Genomic DNA, 21,389 nt, shown 5'->3' on the forward strand with positions numbered 1-21,389 from the left:
GACATGCCTGTATATTCAACCATGTCTCACAAGATATGTGAGTTACGTGTGTACAACAGCTGTTGTACTGTAAGCAAGCTGGAAGTGTAAGGACAGACAGTGTACTTGTAAGAAATGAGTTGGAATGGGTGCTATAGTAATTAGTAGCTCATGAAGTGCTTACATGTTCTGAACAAGTGTTGAGCATGAATATGCAGTACAGATAAGGTGTTGGATAATATCAACCCACTGCAACCCACAAGTGGAGACGACAGTCATAATTGGAGGCCCTGCACTATTACCCTGCTGAGTATGGTCTGCAAGTCTATGAACCTTTATCAACGTAGATGTTAGAAGTACAGAAGTAGATGACAGTACGGATGATTTCACACTGCATAGCATACCTGTAACAGGTCATAGGACATCATTACCCATACAGTGTTCCAGCTACACTGAGTATACTAGATGTACCTTTGTATGTCACAGGAGTGTTCTACCAGTGGCCTGTTGACAGAAGTAACACTACAAAAGGTGTCTGAGTTACATGTGCATATCACACCAGTGGCAGCTACAGTAAAACAGGGTTAATGTTTTGTACTCCCCCCTCATTGTAGCCCATATCATACAGACAAATGGGAGGCATCTGTGTATGTAAAGATGTGAATGGCCATGACCTAGGAGCAATAGCTGTCTCAGTGTTGTGGACAACATACAGGATGGGCTTTGTACGTGAGGTGTGTGACATATGTGCACAATATGACAGCTGATAATAGCATTGTCACCGCTAGGTGAATAACCCTGTACCCATTAACTACCACCTAGGCAGCGGTCAACATTATGGACACTGTGTAAGGGATGGTGCTGTGCAGTTCACTTCCCTGAGTTGGTGACGTCTCCAGGCCTATTAGGTAGTAATACGAGGCACCCATGTCATGACAGTGTGCCATCCGTGAGCATGGAGATCATTGGACAGGCATACTCAACACTCGGGTGACCAATATTGGATCACATATCACCTTTAAGGGGTATTGGCCATGCGTGGATGGGCAATACCAGCCTTTACAATCCTCACCTCCACTATGCAGCATGCTGGCTATCTTGCATAAAGACATGTGCTACACTGTGATGTTGGACATGCTACATGTACATATCCTGATCTGAAAGACATACGTCATGGACAACCACCATCCTACTACAAGGATCGCCACATGTTGGACAGATTCCTGTGCCATACATGTTACATACTCCTGCCATACCATGCAACCCTGTCCATCAAAGCTGCACATGTCATCTCTGTCATACATGGTGCGATGACCACATGGTAGATGTATTATTAACTGTCTGGATCAGTAATGTAATCAGTAATGAGGTGACACACATATATGGTGATGATATCCAATGCATAACGGGTGTTACATGTGTGTGACACAAACATGTCAGTCGTGTCAGTGTCATGATGATTTGCAAAGATAACTGTTCAGATGTACTAGATTTAATACAAATGTATGTGCAGCTGTATCTCTGTACATCTCTGTGATACTGTGACCTGTCTCCATCATTATGTCTTCCAGATAATGCCTCATTCACGCCTGCCAGCGTATAGCCGCCGGGAGGATGGTGCCCTCAACCTGTATCTCCATGAGAACTACGAGGTGTTGTTCAGCCATGTGCTACAGCATGCCCAGCAGCGTGACAACCTGTGACAGGACCTTCACAGGAGGGTTAATGATGTGGGTGGCCATAACCGCACCTACCAGCAGGTGCGCAGACACTGCATGGACCTGATACAACATGCAAAACAGCGTGCCAATGCAATCGCCAGGGAACAAGGTGGAACAGGTGGTGGGCCACCAACCCAGCCCCCACTCACATCTACCGAGGAGCTACTGGCCAGCCTGAGGACACCCTCAGAACAGCATCCACAAACATTAGCTGCCATCGTGGAGGTGGGTGTCTTCCAACCAATGAGCCTGGAGTTGCCTGGTAACTCACTACTGCACATATGACTATTATATCCCATTTAGTTGCATGTGTCACTGTACAATATGTAATGTAACATCATATGCAAGGTATGTTTACACACATGCCGCATACTACAGTATGCTACCCTGTGTATGCACACATGTGCATACTATATGCTATTATACAGGCGAATGTGTTAACATGCACAGTGCACCCTGTGGCTGTCATACAGTCATGGATAATGTTCAAACTGCTGTGTCACCCCTATACAGGTACCTCTGGTGTGCTGCACAGAAATCAGTCAGTTGCAGGTGAGACAGTTATCAGTATCAGGCATGTTAATGCATATATCTATTCGCCATTTGGCCAGTTAAAACATGTACACATAATGTATGGTCCAGTCACGATATGCAGGTCACATCTGTCATCATTCACACTGGCTACCCATGTGCAATATATACAAACTAAATGAAACACCGACATGAAACCACAGTATCTGTCATTGCTAGATGTGTGGACAGCTGTGCATACAACGGTGGAGGGGTTCAATGTAGGCGTATGTACTATACATTGGAACAACACATGTGTGGTACTCAAACAGTACCACACAGTGAGCTGGGATATGGGCAGCCCACAGGAGTCACCATTGTGTAATATGCCCCTGCAATGGGTGCACACATTGTGATGTGCCATCTGACATGTCCCAGACATGTAGTATTTCGGCTGCAATATTGTCTCACTATCCCATAATACATACCCCACATACCAAACATACAACCTGTTGTCTGCATAGCCCTGTGGACAGTGACATATCTGACATGTATGGGTGTATGTCATATGGGACAACACAGACATGTGTGATAGATGGCCATCACAAATATTTGGCCAACACATGTTCACACATGGCCATGGAGGATGGCCAGAGACATGTAGCCACACAGTAGATGTGATGTGTATGCACCCTGTTGCACATTGTCCACACATGGTCCAACTATAGCCTTAGTTGACTGATTATATAGTTGATGTGGAACACTGGCCATCCTAAACGCCTGTGCACAGCTAGTGGAGGTGTCACTTAATTCGACCATATAAGATGTGTTGAACATCACAACTGTGTCATAGCATGACAGTAGCCACCTGTACCACTTCCACAGACATTGACACCACATCAGGCCACAGATACCATACATTTCCCTTGTTGCTGTAGGACATCACTGTCAGCCATGCACCTCGTGTGTGTGGTACATTAATGTCATGTGGGACATGGTGTATTGACATGTCCGCCATGTGTGGACATGGTTGCCAGGCAGCTAAGACTTTGTAGTAGTTGTGCAGGGGTGTCATCTGTAGGTCTTTCAGTGACCTGTCACATGACACAGCATGGTTTGGTGTGTATACACCTCAGCGATGTGGGTCACAATCCACAGTTATGTAATGTGTATGCACACAGTTATGGCTATGCACTGTGTGCGTATTACACACTGTATAGCAATATAGATGCCTCATGATGCCATGCAATGGCACAGTGTCTGTACTTCACAATGTATAGCAATGTAGATGCCTCACACTACCCTTCAATGCTTATGCACATTTGCTAAAAGTGCATTCTATCTGTAGGGCATACAGACAACACTGCAATGTGATACCCAGTACAACGCTGTACATGTGTCAGGACACCATTGTGTCAGGCATGTATGCATGTCAATGCACACGTCAGCAGATTACATGTCAAGGTCACTTCAACCATGTGTACTGTTAACCTGTGCTGGTCCATATGGTGTATCACAGGGATGCATGCTTACTACCATGATTTTGTGACCTGCATGGCTACTCATATGACACCTGCTTGCTGTTGTGTGCAACCCAGGGAGGTACGCTAACTACCACTATTAATATCTGAACTGCATGCCGTCTGCTGTATCACATGCATGCTGCATGCCGTCTGTCAAATCACATGCATGGTGTTTCTGTGTGCCTGTGTGTCTGTATCTGTGTATCTGTGTCTATGTGTCTATGTGTCTGTGTGTCTGTGTGTCTGTGTGTGTGTCTGTGTGTGTCTATTGTAATGTAGAGTCTTTCTTTGCATTCACAGGTGATGTAGGTGCATTATCCTCCTGCGGTCCATCTGATGTTAGTGTCCCCACAGATACTATCAGGGATGAACATATGCATGAGGTACAGGCAGGGTTGTCAGGGGCTGAATCTGTGCCAATGGTTGCCATCCCAGCTATGTCCCCCTCTTCCCCGCACACAGTTCTCATGCCAACACATACCCCATCAAAAGTGGCCATAAAGTATGGACAGTCAGTGTGTGTTAGCTTGGAACAGGAACGTGTGGTGGCTACAGAAGGTGTGTCTCCACAACATGGTGTCAGTGTAATGACTGCAGATGTGCCACACAGGTATGTGGCCAGTGCTACTCGTAGGAGAACCTCTGGCAGACATGCACCTGCAGGACAGAGCACAGCAGCTGGTGTCACCAGATGCATGTTCCAGACTGTAATGGCGGCACAGGCATGTGCTGAACAACAGAACAGAGAAGGGCAGAGGCTTCAGAGGGCTGCTATCCGTACTCTAAATGACAAAATCCAGGCATTGGCAAATGCTCAACAGCAGATTGCTGATGTTCTGGACAGGCGATTGGGTGACATGGTTGGAATCCTTGACCATGGCATGGCAATCCATGAGCGTGAGCTGTCTGTGCTGGAACATCTGGTAAGAGTGAGGCGTAGGCCACATGGATATAGGCCAGCTACACCACCTAGTGCAGGTCAATGTGAACGAGCCACCTCACATGCCCACTCCCATAGTGCCAGTAGCAGTAGCAGTGCAGCTGGTGCTGCGCTGTCCACACCAGGACACAGCAGGCCACGTAGACGTGGCCCTGGATGTTCCCAGTGGGGACACGGTTCCAGTGGACATGTGTCATCTGACAGTAGCCAATCTGTACCTCCGCCTGGTAGTGCCGTGCAACTCCTGGCAGGCACAGGTCAGGTGGCCATGGCCGGACACAGTGAGCTGTACATCCTGGTCTGTACAATCTGGAGCTGTCAATAATACCCCTGTGTAGGCCTGACAAAAGGCAGAACTGTGTGCACACATACACGCACACAGCAGAAACATCTGTAGGGCACCGCAACACCCACATGCATAATGACCACACATGTCCAATCAGATCACCGGCCCTTACCCACACACATGATGTCATCCACTGGTGTAGCCTATGCCCCTGCCAAACATTATCACCCTGTGGATATGATGATGCCTGCGCCACATCCCTGTCATCCACACCATCGGTGCAGGGACATGCTCATATGGTCTGATGCACAGGGTGAACAGAATAGTGAGATAAGTGTATATTACATTAGTTGTGTACTGTTGACACGCACCAGACATACCATGTAGCACAGGTTTATAATGCATTGTTATATGTTCACAGTATGTGTCTTGGTAACAACAGTAACAGCATGTTGGTAATTATGCCCTGCTTCCCTCCTTAAGGTCTAATTGCATGTGCCATTACGTTACAGTGTTTGCAGTTGGAGTGCATTGTTGTATGTTCACAGTATGTGTCTTGGTAACAACAGTAACAGCATGTTGGTAATGATGCCCTGCTTCCCTCCTTAAGGTCTACTTGCATGTGCCAATAAGTAGCAGTGTTTGTAGTTTCACATGTGTAAATGTGGAGTACTCACAGGCATGTATGGCAATACCAGCATGCTATACGTAGCCTCAACCTCACTGTTAGAAAGGCTACCATTCCACAGATGTCCACACATCTACTGACCCAGAAGCATGTGGGCTGTTTAATAGGCTACAGTGGCTAGAGACGTATCATCCATACCAGGTCATATCACAGGTATGGTGACATGGTATGGGGGGTTTACACAGCGGTCTGGCCGATGATAACGTTAGAGGCCACTTGATATTATGAGGCCTCACTGTGTAGCAGTAATACACTGTCACTTTACAGGATGAGAACACACACAGACATACAGAGAAACACACAGTAACATGCCCACACTCACGGGGTCAACAACACTATAACGCACACTCGATAGTGTTGAGGTGAGGACCCCTGCCTATGTGGTAATCACCCTCACAGTACTGTGCACCCACACAATGCGACACAGAGAATGAACATGTACCAGGTAGCCAGTAAGGCTGAGACCGATGGCATCAACAGGGTAGTAGACTGCATCACCATGAGGGGTTAGGGATCCTGTCTGTTCTGTATGGTAGCATACACCCTCACTCCATGCACCAGACAGCCATACATACATACATACACACACACACACACACACACACACACACACACACACACACACACACACATGCACTGTGGAGTCCACAAATGTCATTCACATACAGATAGCTGACATGTGTGTGATACACACACCACCCCTGCCTACGTCATGCTTTCTACACTGCAGTATGTACAGATCTCTACAACAGTGTACAGGGGTGTGTAACAATTGGGGTGTATTCCCCACCATACGTGGCATATATGGTCACACAAGCAAACACACATGGCAGTACTGTGAATCATACACTTGCTATATGATGATACGTCTGACAGACATGCAGCAGTATTGGCCGCATTATGTGTACCAACGCTACCTTCGGCAATTGTGCTGCTATATGCACATGGGAGGATGTGTCAAGTGATTTACAGTCAGTAACACCCTGACCGCTGTGTAGGTTGTATGTCTTCACCTTCAAGTAACAGTAACATAGCGTACTGTTTGCACATGTAATGGTAGGATGGCTTGTGACTCACCTGTGAGCTGTCTTCAGCAAACATCCATCTGCAAAGGTGGATCACCACTTTATGTACACAGATCCATCCATACCTGATGTACATCCTACCATACTGTCAGTATTTCACCATATACAGGTGTCAGTGATGGGGCTGCATTGCAACTGCACATTGTAGTTAGGCACAGATGAATTACATACATCAGCTACTGCACATGCATGGTAGCTGCATGCACACCACTACATGTACATGTGTGTTGGTCCTATATTCCTGTCTTGTAGCCATGTTTGTATGCATTGCAATTGGTGGACATGTGTGATGACATACATAACACATGGACTGTTGTATGATATGATGGTTGTCATGGGTAACTAGTACAGAGGGAATGTTACCTCGGTCAACATTGCTACCTTATGTACTGTTAGCATTCAACAGCCATGGACCTATGTTCCATGTGCATGCGTGTGATTGCTGTAGCCACTTGTCTGCACGGAGGACAGCAAAAGCTATACTATGTACATATGTGTTGTGTGTGTGTGGGCCATGTACATATCCACTGCGATTACATGTATGTCATATCCAAACATGAGTGTTCTTTGGTGTACAGCGACAGTCATCTTTTACAGCTGTGTAAGACCCAGGGCCGCTGTTATGTGTAGAGCTGACCTGGTTATGAACAGTGGTATCAGTGCATTGCATAACACATGATGGAACCCTGTCAGTACATGTGTAGTCTGCACAGTTGCTGTAGACCTATGTACAGTCCACTGGTCATGAGTCACATGGTGTTGTAGTAATGTATGGATATGTGCTGCTGGTCCAAGGACATGGTGATATCTGAGGGCTACATAGGAAAATGCGGCATTTACCACTGTGATCTGCACCTGAGACATCTGTGATGGCTTTTGAGTGTGTACTGGTCAGTACATGCGAGTGGCCTTCATGTACGTGGGGACAGTAACACCAAACTGTGCCCTTCTGTGTTTAGAATCTGTGTGCATGCAAGACAGGCCTTCACTACTACTAAGTGTGTGAGCATGCCCAGTACGCCATTGTGTTGATGGACACACAGTACATTCCAATCTGTGCCCTTCCATGTTTAGAATCCGTGGGCATGCAAGATAGCCCTTTGCTACTACTAAGTGTGTGAGCATGCCCTTTACGCCATTGTGTAGATGGACACACAGTACATTCCAAACGGACGTGTGATACTAAGTGTGTGAGCATGCTCAGTGACACCTTGTGTCGGTTATGTGCCTCTGTGTATGGGCATGGCCATTGAAATCCTGTATAGTGATGGTGGTCATCCAGGTAACAGATGTCCATACCCCACATCAGGATGGATTCCTACATTGAACACACTGGTTGACTGTCTTGAAGGGTGTACTGTCTGTGGCGCGTCTCATATCTATGTAGTGTTGCGATAGTGCTCCATAGATAGGCAGTTGTCCTGCTCACACCACTGCCGTGTGTTTGTCTACATCTACCTTGGGACAGTAATATGCTTTTAGACGGCTCACTCTCTATACATTCCCTATCGGCGTCTTTGTCTTTGCAGATGATGTCATCCACCTAGAAGTAAGCCTCTGGGAGTGCCGTGTTACAGTAATCTCAGTAGCATATTCTGAAACTGCGTAATGCTGTAGTGTGCTAAGGTAGTTAGGTGTATGCTCGACTCCCAGCCCTGCCAAGTGTGTGTTTGTGTGTGTGTGTGTGTGTGTGTGTGTGTGTGTGTGTGTGTGTGTGTGTGTGTGTGTGTGTGTGTGTGTTTCCAGCTGCCTGGGGACAGAGTAATGCTTTTAGAAGGCTCACTCCCCATACATTCCCTATCGGCATCTTTGCCTTTGCGGATGATGTCATCCACCTAGAAGTATGCATTTGGGAGTGCTGTGTTCCAGTAATCTCAGTAGTGCATTCTGTAACTGTGTAATGCTGTAGTGTGATAAGGTTGTTAGGTGTATGTTTGACTCCCAGCCCTGCCAATTGTGTGTGTGTTTCCAGCTGCCTGGGGGCAGAGTAATGCTTTTAGACGGCTCACTCCCCATACATTCCCTATCAGCTTCTTTGCCTTTGCAGATGATGTCATCCACCTAGAAGTATGCCTCTGGGAGTGCTGTGTTCCAGTAATCTCGGTAGTGCATTCTGTAACTGCGTAATGCTGTAGTGTGATAAGGTAGTTAGGTGTATGTTTGACTCCCAGCCCTGCCAAGTGTGTGTGTGTGTTTCCAGCTGCCTGGGGATAGAGTAATGCTTTTAGACGGCTCACTCCCCATACATTCCCTATCAGCGTCTTTGCCTCTGCGGATGATCTCATCCACCTAGAATTATGCCTCTGGGAGTGTTGTGTTCTAGTAATCTCGGTAGCGCGTTCTGTAACTGTGTAATGCTGTAGTGTGATAAGGTAGTTAGGTGTATGTTTGACTCCCAGCCCTGCCAAGTGTATGTGTGTGTTTCCAGCTGCCTGGGGACAGAGTAATGCTTTTAGACAGCTCACTCCCCATACATTCCCTATCGCCGTCTTTGCCTTTGCGGATGATGTCATCCACCTAGAAGTATGCCTCTGGGAGTGCTGTGTTTCAGTAATCTCAGTAGCGCATTCTGTAACTGCGTAATGCTGTAGTGTGATAAGGTAGTTAGGTGTATGTTCGACTACCAGCCCTGCCAAGTGTGTGCGTGTGTGTTTCCAGCTACCTGGGGACAAAGTAATGCTTTTAGACGGCTCACTCCCCATACATTCCCTATTGGCGTCTTTTCCTTTGTTGATGATGTCATCCACCTAGAAGTATGCCTGTGGGATTGCGGTGATGCTGAAACTTGGTAGCGCATTCTGTTACTGTGTACTGCTGTAGTGTGGTAGACTAGACAGGTAGGTGCTCGATTCCAAGGCATCGCAGTTGTGTGTGTGTTTGGCAGTTATACCGTATGTGTTGGTATCTGTGGGTGGCTAGCTGCAGGATGTGTTCAGTGTGTTTTGTTGCTGACCTATATAGTGTCCACAGCCTGCATATTCTGCCAAGACACTGGGTTGTCAACACCTACATTCGCCAATAGGTCTGGTGAGTAAATGTCAGCAGCCCTACTCTTACCCTTGATACAGTCTGACCCGTGTGACGCAACAAAACACACATGCCTTGATAGTAACAACACTACATGATGCTGGTGGCACATGTAGTTTCCTTTTCATTCCTGTCTAATGCTTTGCTGTCATGTGGTCCGCTGTTGTGATATATATGCAATATCTACATATGTGTGTACATGAATATGTGTGTATGTGTATATAAATATATATATATATATATATATATATATATATATATATATATATATATATATATGGTTCTACCTGACATAAACGAAACCCCAAAACACCAACAACGCAATCACCGAAACCACATAACCGACAGTACAAAAACATGAAACCCCACATGCCCGACAACGAAATAACTGACAGTACACAAACACGAAACCTCATACACTGCACACACCACAATCACAACAATCAACAAACAAAACACATTCCCGTCCAAAACAACATACACAACACAAGCACACCAAAATCCCTACAAACCGACACTAAACCTCACATACACAACTACCTACAACCCTAACCCAAACCCTAACCCTAAGGTCCGTCACTACCGCACACTTACCTGACCCGCTCCCTAACCCTAACTCACTTATCCCGCCCCTAACCCAAACACAATCACTACCACACACTTACCTGACCCGCTCCCTAACCCTAACTCACTTAACCCACCCCTATCCCCACAGACCATCAATATCCACACTTACCTTACTCGCACCCTAACGTCCGTCACTACCGCATACTTACACAGCCTTTTCCCATGTCGGCATCCTCGGCATCAGTGCTTTCATCCGTCGGGTCAGTCTTCTGAACTGTCAATCTTCTGGGGCCTGTCACGTCGGTCTTCTGAACTGTCGATCATCTGGGGCTCGCAATTTCCGTGTCGATGTTCCGGCGTGTCATCTAACTGAGGTAGAACCATATATATATATATATATATATATATATATATATATATATATATATATATATATATATATATATGTCTATGTATATATGTATACAAATAATATATATGATATATGTAGATCTAGAGAGATAGACATAGATGTGAACATATATGTCTGGGGACATCAGCACTATTGAGTGTTTGTGCCGGATGATCTGTATGTTATAACCTGGGATATATGTACATCTGCCATGGCGTAGTGGTAATGCACATCATCTGTGGTGTGCAGGGTCACGGGTTGTAGTCGTGTAGACATCGGTTATTTTGTTGTTGGGAAGACCATGGGACATCGAATATGGTGATAGTAAGGCACCTGTTGCCAGTTGTGTACGGATCTGAGCAACACTGAGCAGTGGTTATTAATTTGGAGGTTCGGTATGGGTCATATGACTATTCATTAAAAGACTATACTATGCAGATGAGGTTGACAATAGTGTATCCTATTTATCCCCAGGGTGTGATGCAGGTCCCTGGAGTCTATGTGTGTAGTTAGCTGGGTGCAGGTCTCGAATATAGTTGACAGCATGGGGGGGGGGTCAGGCATACTGTACATACATTGCAGAACTGTGCCTCGGGAGTGCTCCTGCCTTAGCATGCCTAAGTTAGGGATGTGTCTATACCTGCCTGGTGACATTGGGAGGGACGACAGCAGTGGTGGGGTAGTCAGGGTGTACAGGCTGGACAAACAGGTGTTGATCAGCACAATCAGCAGATGACATGGCCAGCCCGCACCTGAACAGTACGGTAATGTGAGCAAGCAGCATACACACAGGTTTCTTCCACACTCTACACCACCGGTGTATACCTGCGGGGACATGTCACGACACAGTCCAACCAAATGAGAAGGGCTGCAGCAGGCAACATAAACCAACATGTGCAGGAGGCTGAGGGCAGTGAGCATGTGTATGCTGATGAACAACCCTTACTGGATGACATAAGACTTTATAGACCCAGGGTGACTTACCAGGGGCTACATGAGCTGGGGATGGTAGAGCACTATGGGGTGGACAGAGACCTCCTACAGCGGCTTGTTGACCTGTGCCTGCCCCACCTGACACATCAAACAGGCCGAGGGAAACCCATCACAGTGGATACCACAGTATGTGTTGGCCTAGGTGTACTAGCCACAGGTACCTCACACAGCACAACTGAGTACATCATGGGTATCTCACAGGCATCTGCATCCAGAGTATTGCACCATTTCACAGACGCCATGTCAACACATGCTAGTGAGCACGTACATGTCCTCAACACACGTGATTAGTAGACCAGCAATATGCATCAGTTCAACCACATGGATGACTACCCTGGGGTACTGGGTGCTATAGCCTGCACACACATACACATGGAAGCACCACCTGGTGAGCAGGGTAGGGCCTACAGTCACTGCAGGGGCATACCCTCCAACAGCTAGGCCATATGCGATGGCCATTGCATGAGATTGAATGTGTGTGCTGTCTGCCCTGGAAGTTATGATGATTCTGATATATGGCGTCTGACACAGCTGTACCACACCAATGCCAATATGGACATCCCCTACAGTCTCCTAGCGGGGGATGCTGGGTAAACACTGGTGTCGTGGCTGATGACACCCATCAGCAATGCACACACAGCTGAACACTCACACCATAATGAGGTGGATGCACAGGCAAGACATATAATTGTGCATGTGTTTGGGATGCTCAGTTTATGGTTCTGGTATCAAGACACATCCGTTGGAGCCCTGCAGTGTTCACTAGCTACATGCACACAAGTTGTTATGGTATTTGCTATGCTACACAATCTTATCCTGCAGTAACAGTTGCAGCAGGAACAGCATGGGGCAGGGCCACACAGCTCAACACCACTGCCAAGACCTGTACAGGCACAGTGTGACTTGGCAAAGGGACTACCTGAGCAGGGCACAGTCAGCGAAAGGCCATGTACAGTATGACCTGCCCTTGTCAAAGAGGCAACACAAGGCATATGCACTGACACAGTAGGTACCCATGGATTTCCCCTCTCTGACCTGCACACAGTACAATGGATGCCAAACCTGACACTACCTGTACTCTGCCATGCATAGGAGGTGCACTGTGGGCATCCGATATAGGCAGCCCTCCAGCACCATCCTCAGGTCCAGAACACCCCCAGGGTATGTTTATCGACCTAACAATTGGCAGATGTATTAGAATGTGTATTTACCCATTGCTATGGTATGTATGTGAGCATACAAGTGACTGTGGTGGCCAAATGTTAGGGCAGCAGACAGTACACATCCATAGTGGCACCATGACCTCTGTAGCACATACGGGGGTCACAATGGTAGCCATTAGTACACAGGGTGTCCTAACCCACTGCAGCTTATGGGCTGACCATCATGTGTGTCCGTACAGCCCACACACATTCCATGCAGCTGGACAGGTGTGAACCAATACAGACAAATGATATACAATGGCCTATGGATATGCCCAATAAATGACCCCAACCCCCTAAGACACACACAGACTACAACAGGCCAGGCAGTTTGATGTAGGTTGTGAAAGCTAGGACGTCGAACACCACTGTGCTGGTATTTAAAGCTGGGATCTGACGTACACTGGTATCCCTCCAACCAGCAATTTAGGCAGGTCCACACACTGACATGGAGTACCTGGCATACCAGTACAGTAGTGGCAGATGTGTACAGCTGTCAGCTGTGCCCCCCATCCAACCTACACATGTGAGAGTCGTGTGCACCATCCACGGTGCTGTGTAGGACTGTGGTTGTGGTCGGATGTCCCCCCATGCTATGCAGACATGTAGCAATTGTCAATGCCACATAACCATTAGCTACCCTGCAGACACAGCATGGCACCTGTCTGTGTAGAAAGGAGCGGTCAGCAACACAGTACTAACTATCTGGACATGTGACACATGCAATACAGTTGACCATACTTGGAATTCTCACACACATGACGGTATGATGGTAATGTCAGTCGACGACATGCATAACAGCCATACTGGGCATGCTCACACACTGAAACACAGGACAGCCAGGCATGCATGCACCAGTGGTCCAAACATATCTGCCACTACATTGCTATACTGTTGGATGACTGAGCTGTATGGTGTGTGTGTGGCCTATTGTCTGTACATATGCCATGGTCTATTGTTAATTCACATGAGCTATGTGCGCAGGGTACTGCTACCAACACGTGAATAGGGCGGTTCTTTGTTTGCGGACAGACCGATGCCTTTGGATACGGACTGGGTAAGGCACATTCCAGCAGGTGAGAGCAGTTGTTTGTGGGTTTGCACAGTGTTAAGCACTGCTGACCTCTGGTTACAGCATCTTTTACCCATTTAGACTCCTCATTTCTTTGACAGTGCACTATTGGCATACTGGTAGACAAACACGCTTACAGCCGCTCGCTCATGACATTTCTGCTTACATTTGTCACTCACGCTGGGTGTGTGCGATCCCTTGTGATGCGTATTACATCGGACTACATGACTACAGTATCGGGTATGTTTAACCATTTGGCGATGGCAGGCGTTTGACTGTATGGACTCGGCGGCCTGTCCAGTGACGTAATCATATTATATGCGTGTTCCTCATATGATCTGCTCCCATCTGCCTGATACATGGGAACCGATACTCTGCAATGCTGACATGTGTATATGATTTTGTTAACGCAGCTGTCCACGGAGTCATGCTACCGCATACCTACTGTACGTTTTCCACCTTTCAGATTGCACAACGGGAGACTGTAGGAGTGACACCTTTCCCACTTTGCATGGGACAGTCCCTCATTAGGCATATGTCATGTGACAATACCAGACCTCTCAACCAAACGGGGACAAATTTCTAGTGAATCAGGGACAAGTCAAGAAAACATCAGGACACTTTTAAAAAAATAGTGCTATTAACTTGAAACATTGACAGAATCAGAGCATATCAATTAATACACATTTTCTGAAATAAAAGAAGTTTATAACTCTTACTTATTGTCATTAGTCATTAAGTGTAATTCACCACCTTTCCTCCAAAAGTCACTAATTTTAGGAGGGATTCAGAGGGACAGAGTTAAACTTTCAGTCAAAATCAGGGATGTCCCTGAAAATCAGGGACAGTTGAGAGGTATGGACAATACTCTAGCCATTGCAACTGTCCTGATTAGGGAACATTCTCATGTTGTACATGTCTGTAGTGGCTGCTTGTTACAGGTCTTGTATACCTGACATGTCGATATGTTATATGTAATAGCATAAGCAACTTTACTGCTGCTAGATTACGCTTTGATTTGTGCCGATATGTATATTTCTGTACTACGCATGGCTGTAGGTATGTTCTGCCCTGGTACGTCTGACATTTCTACAGAGCAGGTTCCACTTTGGCCATTCAGAATGGTGGCGGCCCTATAGATCCTATATGTAGAGCTATCACATGTGTCAAGGCAACACATACCCACAGCCAGTGGTAAACTGATGACTTCCATGGTTTGCATACATTAAGGTTATTCTTGTAGCATTATAATTGCTAATACTGTTTCCTATTACATGTAGCTGTTTCTGATACAACAAATTAATTTCTGACACCACCACACACACTATATAGCCTCCTTCCCCGAACTCACAGGCCATGTGCCATAACTGTCATTTTGCAGGACACAACTGCCCAGATGGATGTGTCCCTCAAGGGCATATGGGTGTTGAACCTCATCTATTATGCTATCATCTAGCTAAGGTGGTCAGCAAATTATGCACTTTCCATCACTAGCAGACCTCACATACCAATGGGTGTGAATGAACACTGTATCAGGAACAATGCATAACACCCTGTGGGACACATTTAGACAATTGGTTCTATTAACCAGACACATTTACAGTCACAGAGCATATGTATTCATTCACGTTTGTCGAGGTACATGCTGTTTATGGCTCATACATGTTGTCATCTGTCATTACCTGTATTCCGCCACCTGTCCACCTAATATCACTAGTTCTGGAAGTGTTTAGTTAGATTCTGATTCATAACTATGGACGTCCATGCTAATCGGGTACACGGCACTGATTTGGCCTCTATGTATTCCCCCAATGGTTTACAGACTATCCGGTAGATGTGCTCTTCAGGTTTGGGAGGTGTAGGCGTATGCTATGCCCACATAGGAATATTAATGAATTCCACTGGGCGGGCCTACTACATCTCTGCCAACCAGCACCTGCACACTTAAGCCCATTATTGCATACCCATGGTCCACCTACCTGGCACCCCTCTACAGCAGTTATGACAAATACTTACTGCGAGCGCAGCTGGGGTATGAGCACATCCCTACACATTTCCCACTCTCCCCGTCTCGGGACACATGTCGTACGTTTTGTCAACCCATGTATTATCACATTTGCACAACCTACTGTTCCATGTGCACCTACATCCTGCTCACATCGATGACAACAGGTTCACATGTACCCTGAATTTTTGGGGTCTCGCAAGGGACTCCATTATCCATGTTTAAAGTGTAGACCTTGCAGATCTCTCCCACTGGTGCTTTCCTACCAGTGTTTTGGACAGCGGCAGTGCATTGATCTGTATTGCCTGTCTGTATGTCTGACCAGTCTAGCTGGGCGGTGTGGGGGTACAACGTTTATTTATTGGACCTCCCAGTCATATATGCCCAGGCTGTAGATGTGTTACCCCTAATTGCTGTAAAGTAACCTAGTTATGTACATGTGTATATCTACAATGACATATATATTTGTTTTGTGTATGTCTATATATTAATACCTGTTGTTTATATATATATATATATATATATATATATATATATATATATATATATATATATATATATATATATATATCCGTAGTATATCCTTGTGTGTATATATATATATATATATGTATAAATATATCTATGTATATAAATTAATATATATATATATATATATATATATATATATATATATATATATATATATATATATATATATATATATATATATATATATATATATATACATACACACGTTTTTATCTATGTATACATCTGTGTGTCCGTTAACCTATACATTTCCTGGACATAGACACTTACACATGCGTATTGGGTTTTATCCCTGCTTCAACAGCATGCTATTACCTTAGTCATTATGACAGCGACTCTTTACTCCGGTGAACTTGTGATCAGTATATTGCACGTTATACAGCGGACAGATGTTGCACGGTTTTCATGTCTGGGGTGTCGCTGATAAGTGTGATGTGATACAGTGTCATTCGACCTATTACTCTTATACGCAGCCTATTATTCCTGCTACTGTGTTTGTTTCTGTGCACATTCATATTATTACTGTTGATAGAGTGAGTGTTTGTGTTACTGAGATTGTACGTCAACATACTGATGTCTTCATGTAGTTGTGTCTTTCTGCTTTTCCCGGTTTGGGGTTGTCACAGCAGAAATCCGTTCTGCTCATGGGTGGCATATAGGCTTTACATGCCGGGCTGCCAGCCGTGATGCACAACGTAAGACAACGATACGCCCATTCACGCATGTCTCCACGCAAATGACGCTCTATCTGGGAATCACGCCTACGTACTAGCTGACCTCCACGGGCTGCTCCATTGCACCCAGCGCAACATACCCTAGCACTCCTGTGTCCATAATCGCATATCCATAGTTTCTCCAGCACACCCGTGTTGAGTTTCCACGCATAACAGCCATTATGCACTTGATATCGCAGCCATGACACACCTTTATACATTGCCCTCTCCAGAGCATTGGGGCCCTACATACATTTTGTACCGCCTCGTGTATTCACAGGCTCACCATCCATTCATATTTGCACATACGTGCCTTTCCTGGTGTTATGGACTACGAACGGTTTGCGGGTTACAAGTGTAGGTGGTCGCAACATGTACTACATAACGTCTGTTTACAATGTTGACGTAGCACTTCAGCGATGTTATGGCCACTGGTATAACCCTGCCTCTGGTGTGAATAGCGGTACTCTACTCACACTTGGGCAGCTTTATCTGACATACGCTGTGAGCACTTTAGAATTCCTTACTTGCTCTAGATTCCCTTCACAACCTTTATGTTTGCTTTCGTCTTTCGGCGTTCCTTACATATATATATATATATATATATATATATATATATATATATATATATATATATATATATATATATATATATATATATATATATATATATATATATAAAAGTTACAGCTGTACAAGACAACATACACTTGCTATGCTAATAGCTGCGTACACCCACACAGGCGCACTTGCATCTACTTATTCTGAGTTACATATGTTTACTGGCACTTCTTTGGGATTACATGTGCCTTATTCCTTATGAAAGTACCACTTTGATTGATGGAATCCGGTTAACAGACCCATGCGAACGCAGTCACCTTTACATGTATAAATGTTGGCTTTACAGCACAGAGGCATTCATTACACAATTAATATGTGCTATAGTCATACTTGAACCGGGAATGCCTTTATGTTAGGCGGATGCTCTAACCACTACACTATTGTTGTTCTGGCTCATTTATATGTATACTCATGGTTCATAGCTAGTCTGACATATGTCTCACCGCTTCCCTTACACAGCAGGCATCCATTCTCCTGCTGGGAAAACCGCAGTACTACACTTACGACATTCCCTATTTCCTACTGCTCTGGACCCGTGCTGCATGTCTTCTCACTCCAAGGATATTCAGAACTCCTACGCTTATAGTCCTCGCACATACACGTGTTTGATTGTCAGGGTGTTCATGTGCTGGTCCGGCTTTAGGCTCGGCCGACTGCTGACTAGAACTGCCCTGGCGCTGTTCAAATATCAGATGTAGCACATTGACAGAGTTAGTGCAGATTTTAACATTCTACCTGTGTTTACAGACGCAGGTGTTTGGGCACCACTGACCACATTATTAGGTCGGCGCTACATAATTTAGGGCGCAGAGTGGTTCCACTACATAATGCAGGATGGGGGGGGGGGGTTTCCACGTGTTTCCCTTCCCATATGACTATTTCATTCATTTATAGATACAATGGATATTATTCTGGACATCAGTTATAAATTCACTACAGGTATGCAATTGTCCTGTCAACAGGTGTAACAGCTGGTTGGTGTACTTATGTGTACGGACTTCTGTGATACTTGGGGACTCATTTCTACAGTTACAGGGACAAGGCTATGACAACTCAGGGACAATCACGGACACATCTACCATATTAGTACTATTAACTTGGAATGTGTTGACAGATTCGTAATACTACTAATTTTCTGCAGTTAAATGTGTCTATTACTCTTCATTGTTGTAAGTAGTCATTCTCATTGAACACCTTTCCTCCAAAGGTCACTGGCTTTGTGAGTGGTTAAGAGGCTGGCCAGTTATTGTGCGAATGCTCTGAACATTGGTAGCATTGACATTGTCATATGTACAGGTAGGGATTTATTCTGGGGACTAGGGTTGCCACCTTTTCAAATGGCCAAGGTGGGACATTTTCGGAACACACAGATTTTACAGGCCGACACATACCCATGGTCAGTACCAAGGATAGAACTTTACTTTTTTGCCTAAATAAAAGCTTATTCTTGTAGCGGTTTAGTTGCTTATTCTGTTTCTTGTAACATTTAGGTATTTTAGATACAGAAATAATTATTTTATGCAACTATTACATAACATATGGGACATAATTATGTCCTACAATCTCAGGACATTTGCCATTTTTAATATTTTTTGTCAGGACACAACTGCCCAAAGAGGGACTGTCCCTCGCAAGGTGGGACAGGTAGTAACCCTACTGGGGACACCAGATCGTTTAGGCCAACACATATCCACGGTCAGTGCAGGTTTAGACCATTCATTAGTTTCCTAGCTGTAAGCCTATACCTTTAGCACTTTTGTTGTTTGCCTGTTTCTTATATGAATTACGTTTATTCTATCCTGATGTGACAGCTTTAGGCAACTGTTACATGCAGTATGGTACATAGTTATTTCCTACAATCACAGGACATTTGGCATTGTATCATTGTTGGTCAGGTCACACCTACACACACAGTAATTGTCCCTCACACAGTGGATCAGGGGGTATCCTGTTTACGCCAGTGCCTTCATCACCATTATTCCATGTGCCACTATGCGAATGTGTGCAATATATTCTCTCGCTTATTCATGTCGGGACACGTGCATCATGGGCAGGTGTTTGATCCTGGGTAGTAGGTTCTGCATGACCATCTAGGGCTGGACAGTCTCGTGCACCACTACTGCACATTCCAACTTGTGTCCAGATGTCTACAGGACTGGACATCATGTCTTGATACCCATTCTAATGTTTACACAGGTTACTTATCCCATGAGGGATATCCAAAAATTTAACAAGACCGATAATAACAAGACCGGTTCCGACTATTCTTCTGGCGTTACGAAAATGTGCTGGGGGTTTTACATGCAAGGGATACATAGTTTGCAATCCTGAAACTGCCTAGGGTGAAACTACCTACTACATATGCGTAGTGGTCACTATGTGTAGATGTGGCTGCGCCAAACTAGTAGGCCAAGTATTGCTGGATTTGGTGGATGTTCAGGTATGGGGGCGGGTTGTGTGCTGTGGAGGGGATGCTGGGTAGTCCATTATGCATCCAGGTGTGTTGCATTTGATATGGCCAGTTCCATCAGGACCAATCTGTGGGTATGTGCCAGTGACATTTCTGTACATTTGCATCGCACATTTTAATATTCATATGTTTGTGGGATTGTGTTCTACAGTATGGCCTGTCTGGTTGTATTGCAGACGTGTATACATGTTTTTGTGTTTTTTTCTGCTTCACCCGCTGCTCTCTCTTACACCTCCAGTTCACCTATTCTGCATACGACACAGTCTCACCTTTGAGGATTATACCATTACCCATCCCCCACACACACATATTCCTGACACTCCATCCATCACTGCTTTGGTTGATGGCCCATGACACGGTCATGGTAACACATTGCATACCCTACATATGTCAGGTACCTGTATGGTTGTGTGGACTACCCTGGCATGTTTGACCTTCCACATGCTATACCTCACGCACATAGGTACATGCCCATACTAAACTTTCATGACATGGTTGGTATACCCGGGTAATACCCGTTCAACTGTGACACATCCTGACAAGTTCAACTTGGACCACAGATGTGCGGATTTTGGCCAACTGTTCTAATCATTGGTAGGATGCCACCTTTTCCTATGTCCAGGATGGGATATATTCCGGACACATATCCGATTGTACTGGACAACATGTACCCACAGTCAACGCTATGGATAATACTGTTCCTTTCAGCCTACATGTTGCCTTATTGTTGTAGCAGTTTATATGCTCCTTCTGTTTCATTTACATGCTTATTCTATTTCCTGTCACATACGGTATGTTAAATACGGACATACCTATTGTATGTGACTATTACATGCGTTGTGGGATATAATTCGGTCATACGGTCACTAGATATTTACATTTATCGTGTTTTTTGTTATGGACACATCTGCCCAGCTGTGTACCCTCCCTCACAATATGGGTCAGCTGGTGACCCTGATCATTGGGCTGGACGTACCTATTGGCGGCGCGCTAACATATGATGCGTTTCACGTCCACTTGGTATAACTATCTACACTGCATTGGACTATGAGCACACAGTTTTCA

The sequence above is a fragment of the Protopterus annectens genome, chromosome 11.part0 (assembly GCF_019279795.1).
Source record: "Protopterus annectens isolate FY-2018-M chromosome 11.part0, PAN1.0, whole genome shotgun sequence".
Lineage (NCBI taxonomy): Eukaryota > Metazoa > Chordata > Ceratodontiformes > Protopteridae > Protopterus > Protopterus annectens.